Raw genomic sequence first — 11,246 nt, 5'->3', positions numbered from 1 at the left:
CCTGCTGATACACAACCCTCAGCATAAACTGTATTCACCCTGTAGGACTCAGGGAATGTCTCCTTAACATTTCCCAGCTTGGGACTTGAACTCATGATGCTAAATTTCTGGGTATTAGTCAGGCTAACATATCAGGACCTGGGGAATGTCTTATCCACATAGTATAGTAAAAAGGCCATAAATTTTGCTGCCACAAACACCAGAAATATTCATATTTGCCTGGTAGAAAAGGGTAGCATGACCAGAAATGTGGATACGGACATCACAAACCCCAGTATGGCTGACAACTCTAGGGACTAAGAACCTATGGAAGCTCATGCCACTTCAAAGTCATACTGTAACATCCACAAAAGGCTGAAGAACGGAAACCTGTGGCACATGTAGACAATGCTGACACTGATTACTAATGAAGAAATCAAGTCTCAAGAACTTCAAAAGATTGAAATCATACCATGCGCCTACCTTCTCAGACTGAAATCAATCTAACTAGACATCAATAATAATAAAAAAGGGCACTGGAAAGTTCACAGGTACATGAAAATTAAACAACATGATGACCAATGCATCATTTTAAAAAATTAAAAAGAGGTCAGAAAATTTCTTAAAACAAATGAATATGAAAGCACAACATATCAAAGCATAGAACACAGCAAAAGCAGTATTAAGAGGGAATTTTATAATGACAAGTGCTTACATTTAAATTTGAAAGATCTTAAATAAATGGTCTAATGCTGCATCTCAAAAACCCAGAAAAAGTGGCCAGCACTGTGGTGCAGTGGTTTAACACCCTGGCCTGAAGTGCTGGCATCCCATATGGGCACCGGTTGGAGACCCGGCTGCTCCACTTTCTATCCAGCTCTTCTTCTTTTTTTTTTTTTTGGACAGGCAGAGTTAGACAGTGAGAGAGAGAGAGAGAGATAGAGACAGTTATAGACAGTGAAAGAGAGAGACAGAAGGGTCTTCCTTCTGTTGGTTCACTCCCCTATTGGCTGCCACAACTGGTGCTGTGCCAATCTGAAGCCAGGAGCCAGATGCTTCCTCCCAGTCTCCCATGTGGGTGCAGGGACCCAAGCACTTGGGTCATTCTCCATTACCCTCCCGGGCCACAGCAGAGAGATGGACTAGAAGAGGAGGAACTGGGACTAGTACCAGGTGCCCCAACCAGGACTAGAACCTGAGGTGCCAGCGCCACAGGTGGAGGATGAGCCAAGTGAGCCATGGTGCCGGCCTCTATTCAGCTCTTTGCTATGGCCTGGGAAAGCAGTAGAATATGGCCCAAGTCCTTGGGAACCTGCACCTGTGTGGGAGACCTGGAAGAAGATCCTGGCGTCAGATTGGCACAGCACTGGTCGTTATGGCCAATTGGGGAGTGAACCAGTGAATGGAAGACCTCTCTCTCTGCCTCTTCTCTCTGACTTTCAAAAAAAAAAAAAAAAAAACTCTGACTTTCAAAAAAATATATAAATCTTAAAAAAAAAAACACAGAAAAAGAAAAACAAGCCATAGGCAAAAATTAGCAGGGCACAAGAAAAAATAAATATAAGAACAGTCATAAATGAAATTGAAACTAAAAGAATATTAGAGATATAAAACAAATAGCTGGTTCTTTAAGAAGATAAACAAAATAGAAAAGCCTTTATCCAGAGTAACAAAAGAAAGAAGAAAAAAACCTCAATAAATAAAATTTGAGAAGAAAAGTAGATGTTACAGTTGATACTACAGAATATGATGGGTCATAAAAAGCTGCTATGAACTGTGTGTTAACAAATTAAAAGCCTCAAGTAAATTCCTGAATATGTGTAACATATTAAGATTAAACAAGGAAGATATAGAAAATATAAATAGGCCATAGGAAGAAATACTACTGAAGTAGTAATTAATAAAAGTTTCCCAACAAAGAAAACCCTAAATTCTATAAAACATTTAAAAAGGAATAACTCAAATACTCTTCAAATTATTGCAAAATATTTTAGAGTATACAAAACTGTAAGGGGCCAGCACTGTGGCAGAAGCAGGTAAAGCCCTGGCCTGAATGCCAGCATCCCACGTGGGTGCCACTTTGAAAATTTGAAGCCTGGCAGCTCCACTTCAGATCCAGCTCTCTGCTAATGGCTTTGGAAAGCAGTAAAAGATGACCCAAGTCCTTGGACCCCTGCACCCATGAGGAAAACCCAGAAGAAGCTCCTGGCTCCTGTCTTAGGATTGGCTCAGCCCTGGCCATTGCAGTCATTTGGGAAGTAAACCAATGGATGAAAGACTCTTTCTTGCTCACTCTTGCTTTTGCTATTTCTCTTACCCCTCCCCCGCCTCTGTGTAACTGCCTTTCAAGTAAATAAATATTTTTTAAAAAGAAAACTATAAAATACTTTTCAGAAAGCTGGCATTACCAATACCAATACCAAAGACACAACACAAAAAATAAAACTACAGACCAGTATGCTTGATGAACATAAATGCAGAAGTTTTCAACAAAACATTAGTAAACCAAATCCAAAGCTACACCAGTGATTATACATAACAGTAAGTTTGATTTCATCTAAAGATGCAAGGGTGATTCAACATTTGGAAATCAAAAACCTCATAAATCACATCAACAGAATGAGGGAAAAATCATGTGAGCATTTTAACAGACACAGAAAGTAGTTGATAAAATCGAATATCTCTATAGTAAAAAAAATCCTCTACAAATTAGAATAAAAAGAACACATCTCAAAATTATAAAGCCTTTATGAGACAGACCAACAGCTACTTTTATACTGAAAAATATAAAGCAGAAATCACTTCTTTTCAAATATGGAATAAGAGAAAAATGTCCATTTTTCACCAGTCTTATTCAGTATATTGTTGGAAGTACTAGCAAGAACATTTTGGAGGGAAAATAAATAAGGTAATTAAAATTGGAAAGTAGTAATTCAAAATAGCCATATTTGGGACCAGCTCTGTGGCATCGTGGGTAAAGCCACCGCCTGCAGCATGAGCATCCCATATGGTCACCAGTTGGATTCTTGGATACTCCACTCATGGTCCACCTCTCTACTGATGCACCTGGGAAAGCAGCAGAGGATGGACCAAGTGCTTGGGCCCCTGCACCCATGTGGGAGACTTGGATAAATCTCTAGCTCCTGGCTTCAGACTGACCCAGGCCTGGTTGTTGCAGCCATTTGGGGAGTGAACAAATAGATGGAATATTTCTCTTTCTATGCCTTGCCCTCTCTGTAATTGCCTTTCAAATAAATAAATAAACTTTTAAAATTAACATTTGCAAATTTCATGATGTTGTACCTGGATGAAAACCAAGCACTACAGCAAAAAGCTGTTAGAATTTATAAATCAGTTCAGTGAAATCACAGTTACAAAGGGAGCAAACCAAAACAGTAGGATTTTTATGTACCAACAATGATCTCACTGAAAGAGACATCAGGTTTGAAATCCCATTCACAATATCACAAACACAATCCAATATTTAGGAATAAATTTAACCAAAGAAATGAAAGATCTCTACAATAAAATTTATAAAATATTGATGAAAGAAATCATCAAGGACATAAAAATGTGAAGATATTTCTTGCTCATGGATTGTAAGACTTATTGTCATTAAGAATCTATAGCATCTTAAGTATGCATTCCCTGCAATCCCTGTCAATATACCAATGACATTCTTTATAGAAGTAGAAAAACAATCCAAAAATATGTATTAAAAACACCCAAAATAGCAAAGTAAACTTGAGCAAAAAAGCAAAAACAAAAACAAAAACATGCTGGACAGACACAGAAAGACTAATACCACAGGTTCTCCTTCATATGTGGGAGCTAAAATCACCAAAAAGAAATGCCTGTATCAATTTTGATGAAAATACAATGTTTTCTCAAACTTCGTTTAAAATCTTTGTCAAACAAACTGATAGGAATTATGTACTACTGTATATTTTTTTAAATAACACTTGAAGATATTACATAGATTAGTCCTTCCTTGTTTCATTTCTCGTATGGGTATGCATTTTCTAGTCTGTCTGTGTCCTTTAAAATTGTTTCCTATTTGTGTCTTCTATGTTTTTTTTTTTGGGTGGAGAAGGGTTTTTTGTATTATTATTTTTTATTTAATGAATATAAATTTCCAAAGTACAGCTTATGGATTACCATGGCTTCCCCCGCATAACGTCCCTCCCACCCACAACCCTCCCCTTTCCCACTCCCTCTCCCCTTCCATTCACATCAAGATTCATTTTCGATTCTCTTTATATACAGATCAGTTTAGCATACATTAAGTAAAGATTTCAACAGTTTGCTCCCACACAGAAATATAAAGTGAAAAATAATAGATGATTTTTTAAATGATGATGAAATCAGATCAGACCTATTGTCATGTTTAATCCCAGTGAGAGTCAAGTTAGGAATTGCTAATTTCTTTTCTTTTTTTTTATTTTACAGAAGATCAGTTTAGTATACATTAAGTAAAGATTTCAACAGTTTGCACCCCCATAGAAACACAAAGTGAAATGTATTGTTTGAGTACTCGTTATAGCATTAAATCTCAGTGTACAGCACATTAAGGACAGAGATCCTATATGAGGAGTAAGTGCACAGTGACTCCTGTTGTTGACTTTACAAATTGACACTCCTGTTTATGGCATCAGTAGTCTCCCTATGCTCCAGTCATGAGTTTCCAAAGCTATGGAAGCCTTTTGAGTTCTCCGACTCTTATCTTGTTTAGACAAGGTCATAGTCAAAGTGGAGGTTCTCTCCTCCCTTCAGAGAAAGGTACCTCCTTCTTTGAAGACCTGTTCTTTCCACTGGGATCTCACTCACAGAGATCTTTCATTTAGTTAGTTTTTTTTTTTTTTTTTTTGCCAGAGTGTCTTGGCTTTCCATGCCTGAAATATTCTCATGGGCTTTTCAGCCAGATTGGACTGCCTTTAGGGCTGATTCTGAGGCCAGAGTGCTGTTTAGGACATCTGCCATTCTATGTGTCTGCTGTGTATCTCGCTTCTCATGTTGGATCACTCTCCCCTTTATTTATTCTATTGGTTAGTATTAGCAGGTACTAGACTTGTTTATGTGATCCCTTTAACTCTTAGTCCTTTCATTATGATCAATTGTGACATGAAATTGATCACTTGGAACAGTGAGATGGCATTGGTACATGCCACCTTGATGGGATTGAATTGGAGTCCCCTGGTATGTTTCTAACTCTACCATTTGGGGCAAGTCAGCTTGAGCATATCCCAAATTATACATCTCTTCCCTCTCTTATTCCCACTCTTCTGTTTAACAGGGACCACATTTCAGTTAAATTTCAACACATAAGAATAACTGTGTATTAATTACAGAATTAAACCAGTCATATTAAGTAGAACAGACAAAAAATACTGAGAGGGATAATGTATTAAGTTGTTCATTAACAGTCAGGGCTATGCTGATCAAGTCACCATTTCTCATAGTGTCCATTTCACTTCAACAGGTTTCCTTTTTGGTGTTCAGTCAGTTGTCACCGATCAGGGAGAACATATGATATTTGTCCCTTTGGGACTGGCTTATTTCACTCAGCATGATGTGTTCCAGATTCCTCCATTTTGTTGCAAATGACTGGATTTCATTGTTTCTTACTGCGGTATAGTATTCTAAAGAGTACATATCCCATAATTTCTTTATCCAGTCTACCGTTGATGGGCATTTAGGTTGGTTCCACATCTTGGCTATTGTGAATTGAGCTGCAATAAACATTAGGGTGCAGACCGCTTTTTTGTTTGCCAATTTAATTTCCTTTGGGTAAATTCCCAGGAGTGGGATGGCTGGGTCGAACGGTAGGGTTATCTTCAGGTTTCTGAGGAATCTCCAGACTGACTTCCATAGTGGCTTGACCAGTTTGCATTCCCACCAACAGTGGGTTAGTGTCCCTTTTTCCCCACATCCTCGCCAGCATCTGTTGTTGGTAGATTTCTGTATGTGAGCTATTCTAACCGGGGTGAGGTGAAACCTCATTGTGGTTTTGATTTGCATTTCCCTGATTGCTAGTGATCTTGAACATTTTTTCCTGTGCCTGTTGGCCATTTGGATTTCCTCTTTTGAAAAATGTCTATTGAGGTCCTTGGCCCATCTCTTAAGTGGGTTGTTGGTTTTGTTGTTGTGGAGTTTCTTGGTCTCTTTGTAGATTCTGGTTATTAACCCTTTATCTGTTGCATAGTTTGCAAATATTTTTTTCCCATTCTGTCGGTTGTCTCTTCACTCTCCTGACTGTTTCTTTTGCAGTACAGAAACTTCTCAATTTGATGGAATCCCAATAGTTGATTTTGGCTTTGATTGCCTGTGCCTCCTGGGTCTTTTCCAGAAATTCTTTGCCTGTGCCAATATCTTGAAGGGTTTCTCCAAAGTTCTCTAATAACTTGATGGTGTCAGGTCATAGATTTAGGTCTTTAATCCATGTTGAGTGGATTTTTGTATAAGGTGTAAGGTAGGGGTCTTGCTTCATGCTTCTGCACGTGGAAATCCAGTTTTCCCAGCACCATTTATTGAATAGACTGTCCTTGCTCCAGGAATTGGTTTTAGATCCTCGATCAAATATAAGTTTGTTGTAGAAGTTTGGGTTGGTTTCTGGTGTTTCTATTCTGTTCCATTGGTCTATCCATCTGTTTCTGTACCAGTGAATAGCAGATACAGGACCTACCTTCCCCCCATCCCACTCTAACTTTCAAATAAATAATTTTAAAAAGGTAAATAAATACGTTTTCCAACCATGAATATGGGAGGCCGTTCTTCTGTTTTAGCTCCTTCATTTCTTTCATTAGTGCTGTGTCATTATCACTGGTGGAGTCTTTACTATTTATGGTTTAATTTATTCCATTTAAAATTTTTTGTAATTATTAATGGAATTGGTCTTGTAACTTCTTTCTCACAGTTCATCGTTTGTTTATACAAATGCTAATTAGCTTTGCACATTGAATTTGTACCCTGCAGCTACTGGATTTGTTTTCCAGTTCTAATATTCTCTTGCGGGAGTCTGCAGGTTTCTCCCAAGTAGAATCCTGTCATCTGCAAACAGGGACAGTTGGACTTCCACCTTTCCTATTTGTATGCATTTTACTTGTTTCTCTTGCCTAATTGCTTTCATGATAACTTGTACTGTATTAAGAGTGGTGGTTGTAGACATTCTTTTCAGATTCCAGATCTTTGAGGAAATCCCCTTAGCTGTGAGTTTGTCCAACATAGCCTGTACCGTGTTGGGACATACCCCTTCTATGATGAGTTTGTTCAAGGTTTCTTTTTTTTTTAAAGATTTATTTATTTATCTGAAAGTGAGAGTAAGAGAGAGGAGAAGCAGAAAGAGAGAGAGAGAGGGGTTGGTCTTCCATCCGACGGTTCACTCCTCAATTGGCCGCAATGCCCAGAGCTGTGCCAGTCCGAAGCCAGGAGCTTCTTCCAGGTCTCCCATGTGGGTGCAGGAACCCAAGGACTTGGACCATCTTCTACTACTTTCTCAGGCCATAGGAAAGCTGGATTGGAAGAGGAGCAGCCAGGTTTCGAACCAGTGCCCATATGGGATGCAGGCGCTTCAGGCCAGGGTGTTAACCCGCTGCGCCACAGCGCCGGCCCTATGTGCAAGGTTTCTAAATGAGGAGAGATTGTTGAATTGTATCAACTGATTTCTCTCTGTCGAGGTGATCATATGAGCTTTCTCCTTCCTTCTATTGAAGTGATTTGTGATAGGTTTCTTGGTGTGTACAGGTTGAATGTACCTGAATCCCTGTGATAAACCCCACTTGATTAGTATGAATGATTTCTTGTTGTTAAGTTTATTTTTGCGATAGTTGGTTGAGGATTTTGCAGCTGTGTCCACTGGGGACACTGACTTGTAATTTTATTTTTTGGTTGTGTCCTTGCCTGGTTTTGAAGTAGAGGTAATGCTGTCCTCCTAGAATGAATTGGGAAGGTTTCCCTCCCTTTGAATTTTTAGGGGCTACTTTGAGATTAACCAGTTTGGTTCTTACTGAGAGTTTGCTAAAATGAAGCCACAAAGCCATCTGGTCCTGGGCTTTTCCTTGCTGGGAGCTTTTTTCTTACTGCTTCCAATTCTCAGCTTATTGTTGGTCTCTCTTCATGCTGCAGGTGTGGTAATTCACACCTACAGAGTTTTATCTTTCTTTCTTTTTTTATTTTCTTTCTTTCTTTCTTTTTTTTTTTTTTTTTACGGGCAGAGTTAGAGACAGAGAAAGGTCTTCCTTTTTCCGTTGGTTCACCCCCCAAGTGGCCGCTACGGCCAGCTCATTGTGGCCGGCATGCTGTGCCGATCCAAAGCCAGGAGCCAGGCGCTTCCTCCTGGTCTCCCATGCGGGTGCAAGGCCCAAGCACTTGGGCCATCCTCCACTGCCTTCCCGGGCCACAGCAGAGAGCTGGACTGGAAGAGGAGCAACGGGACAGAATCCGGTGCCCCAACCGGGACTAGAACCCAGTGTGCTGGCGCCACAGGTGGAGGATTAGCCTAGTGAGCCGTGGCGCTGGCCCTTATCTTTCTCTTAATGGTTCTCAAATTTGTTGGCATGTGGTTTTCACAATCTATAATGGGCAGTGATGTTTCTGTGTTATCATATGCATTGTCGCATTTTCATGTCTGCTATTGACTTGAGTCTTCTCTGTTTTTATTGTCTACCTAAAAATTTGTTCAAGTGTATTTTTTTAGAGATTTATTTTATTTATTTGAAAGAGTTACAGAGAGACAGAGGCAGAGAGAGGTCTTCTATCTGCTGGTTCACTCCCCAGTTGGCCATAATGGCTGAAGCAGCACTGATCCAAAGCAGGAGCCTCTTCCAGGTCTCCCACGTGGGTGCAGGGGCCCAAGGATTTGGGCCATCTTCCACTGCCTTCCCAGGCCATAGCAGAGAGCTGGGTTGGAAGTGGAGCGGCTAGGACTTGAACCTGCACCCTTACGAGATGCCTGCAATGCAGACTGGGGCTTTAACCTGCTGTGCCACAGCACCAGCCCCCACAACAGTATTTTTTCCTTTATACTATCTGAACTCTTAGTGTAGAGTTACCCTTAGGAATATAAAGTAAACTGAAAATAGATTTTTGTAAAAATTAATGGAAATGGGAGAGGGAGGAGGAAGAAGGGTTGGAACGTGGGTGGGAGCGAGGGAAGGATGGGGAATATCACTATGTTCCTAGATCTGTATATAGGAAATACATGAAACTTGTATACCTTAAATAAAATTTAGCCTCCGAAGCGGTCAGCTGCTTCAAAATGAAGCTGAATATCTCCTTCCCAGCCACTGGCTGCCAGAAACTCATCGAAGTGCACAGTGAACGTAAACTTCGTACTTTCTATGAGAAGTGTATGGCCACAGAAGTTGCTGCCGACGCCCTGGGTGAAGAATGGAAGGGTTATGTGGTCTGGATCAGTGGTGGGAATGACAAACAAGGTTTTCCCATGAAGCAAGGTGTCTTGACCCATGGGCGGTCCACCTTCTGCTGAGTAAGGGGCATTCCTGTTACTGACCAAGGAGAACTGGAGAAAGAAAGCTCAAATCAGTTCGGGGCTTCATTGTTGATGCCAATTTGAGTGTTCTCAACTTGGTCATTGTAAAAAAAAATAAAATAAAAAGAGAGAGAGAAAGATATTCCTGGATTGACTAATACAATGGTGCCTCGTTGCCTGGGTCCTAAAAGAGCCAGCAGAATTTGTAAACTTTTCAGTTTCTCTAAAGATGATGATGTATGCCTGTATGTTGTAAGAAAAGCCCTTAAACAAAGAAGCTAAGAAACCTAGGACCAAAGCACAAAAGATTCAGTGTCTTGTTACTCCACGTGTCCTGCAACACAGACGCCAGTGAATTGCTCTGAAGAAACAGTGTACTAAGAAGAACTAGGAGGAGGCTGGAGAATATGCTAAACTCTTGGCCAAGAGAATGGAGGAGGCCAAAGAAAAACGCCAGGAACAGATTGTCGGGAGATGTGGGCTGTCTTCTCTGAGAGCGTCTACTGCTAAGTCTGAGTTCAGTCAAAACTAAGGTTTAATAACAACAGATAAATAAGATTGTGTTTCAGATCTCAAAATAAAATTTAAAAATACAAATTTTGTTCACCTTTTCAAAAAACCTAATCCACTCATCTTTTTAAAAATTTATTTCATGTTTCAGTTCTGATATTATTTCTGTCTTCTAACTCTGGGATTTTCTTGCTTTTTGCGGTCCTTGAGGTGCATTGTTGTGTTTGTTGCATTTCCATTTCTTAGGCCATCCTCTGCTGCTTTCCCAGGTGCATCAACAGGGAGCTGGATCAAAAGTGCAGCAGCTGGGATTTGAACTGGCGCCCATATGGGATGCCGGTGCTGCAGACAGAGGCTTAACTTGCTACACCGTGGTACTGGCCCCTCAAATCAGTTTTTCAAAGTTCATTCTGATGTGCCCTGACCTCCACTGCTGCCTGGAGGTGCTCACAGCCTGAGCCCTGAGGGGCCGTGTGGTATCCTGGCCAGCCTCGAGCACCCTTGGTATGGCTTTGGCTCACAGCTAGTTAAATGCCCTTGAACTTGTCCCCCATGTACACAAAAATTATCTAGGGGCTGGTGTTTCTGATGTAGCAGGTAATGCTGCTGCCTGTGATGCCAGCATCCCATATGGCACCAGTTCAAGTCCTGGCTGCTCCACTTCCAGTCCAGCTCCCTGCTAATGCACCTGGGAAATTAGTGGAGGATGGCACAAGTGTTTGGGCCCCTGCACCAGTGTGAGATCTGGAAGAAGCTCCTGGCTCCTGGCTCTTGACTTTGGCTGGGGCCAGCTTCAGCCGTGAGGCCATTTGGGTAGTGAACCAGTGGACAGAAGATCTGCCTCTCTCCCCCTCTCTCCCTGTAACTCTGCCTTTCAAATAAATAAAGTAAATCTCTAAAAGATTATCAAAAATATGTTGATACTGACATCACATACAGCATCCTAAATATATAGCCCCTTAGTTGAGTCAATGCCACCTACAATAGCATACACAAATTCTGCTCCTGTGTGCCCTGGTCCAATACTGCTTTTCTTGTTATTGATAACATAGTCATGCCTTGTGTGCACAAACTTGCCTGTGTATAATTAATTTTATGTAATTCCCTCTTAAGTGTTATAGGAGTAAAAGGTGGATTCCTGGGGCAGCAATAAGTCACCTCCTGGTGTCCACATCCCACATAGGATTTCCTGGGTTTACATCTGGTCCAGTCCTGATTCCAGCTTCCTCCTGATGTGCACTGTGGGAGACAGCAAGTCTCACAAGGGCCC

General features: G+C 40.8%; 1 pseudogene; it reads left to right on the top strand.

The window, feature by feature from the left end:
- Window positions 1–9,211: 9,211 nt before the first annotated feature.
- On the top strand, window positions 9,212–9,998 carry LOC149123264 (small ribosomal subunit protein eS6 pseudogene; annotated as a pseudogene).
- Window positions 9,999–11,246: the final 1,248 nt, after the last annotated feature.

Source organism: Oryctolagus cuniculus, chromosome 12 (assembly GCF_051225735.1).
Source record: "Oryctolagus cuniculus isolate XC-2025 breed Fujian yellow rabbit chromosome 12, ASM5122573v1, whole genome shotgun sequence".
Classification (NCBI taxonomy): Eukaryota; Metazoa; Chordata; class Mammalia; order Lagomorpha; family Leporidae; genus Oryctolagus; species Oryctolagus cuniculus.
The sequence above is the reverse complement of the archived record's forward strand: the minus strand, read 5'-3'. Positions and strand labels throughout refer to the sequence as shown.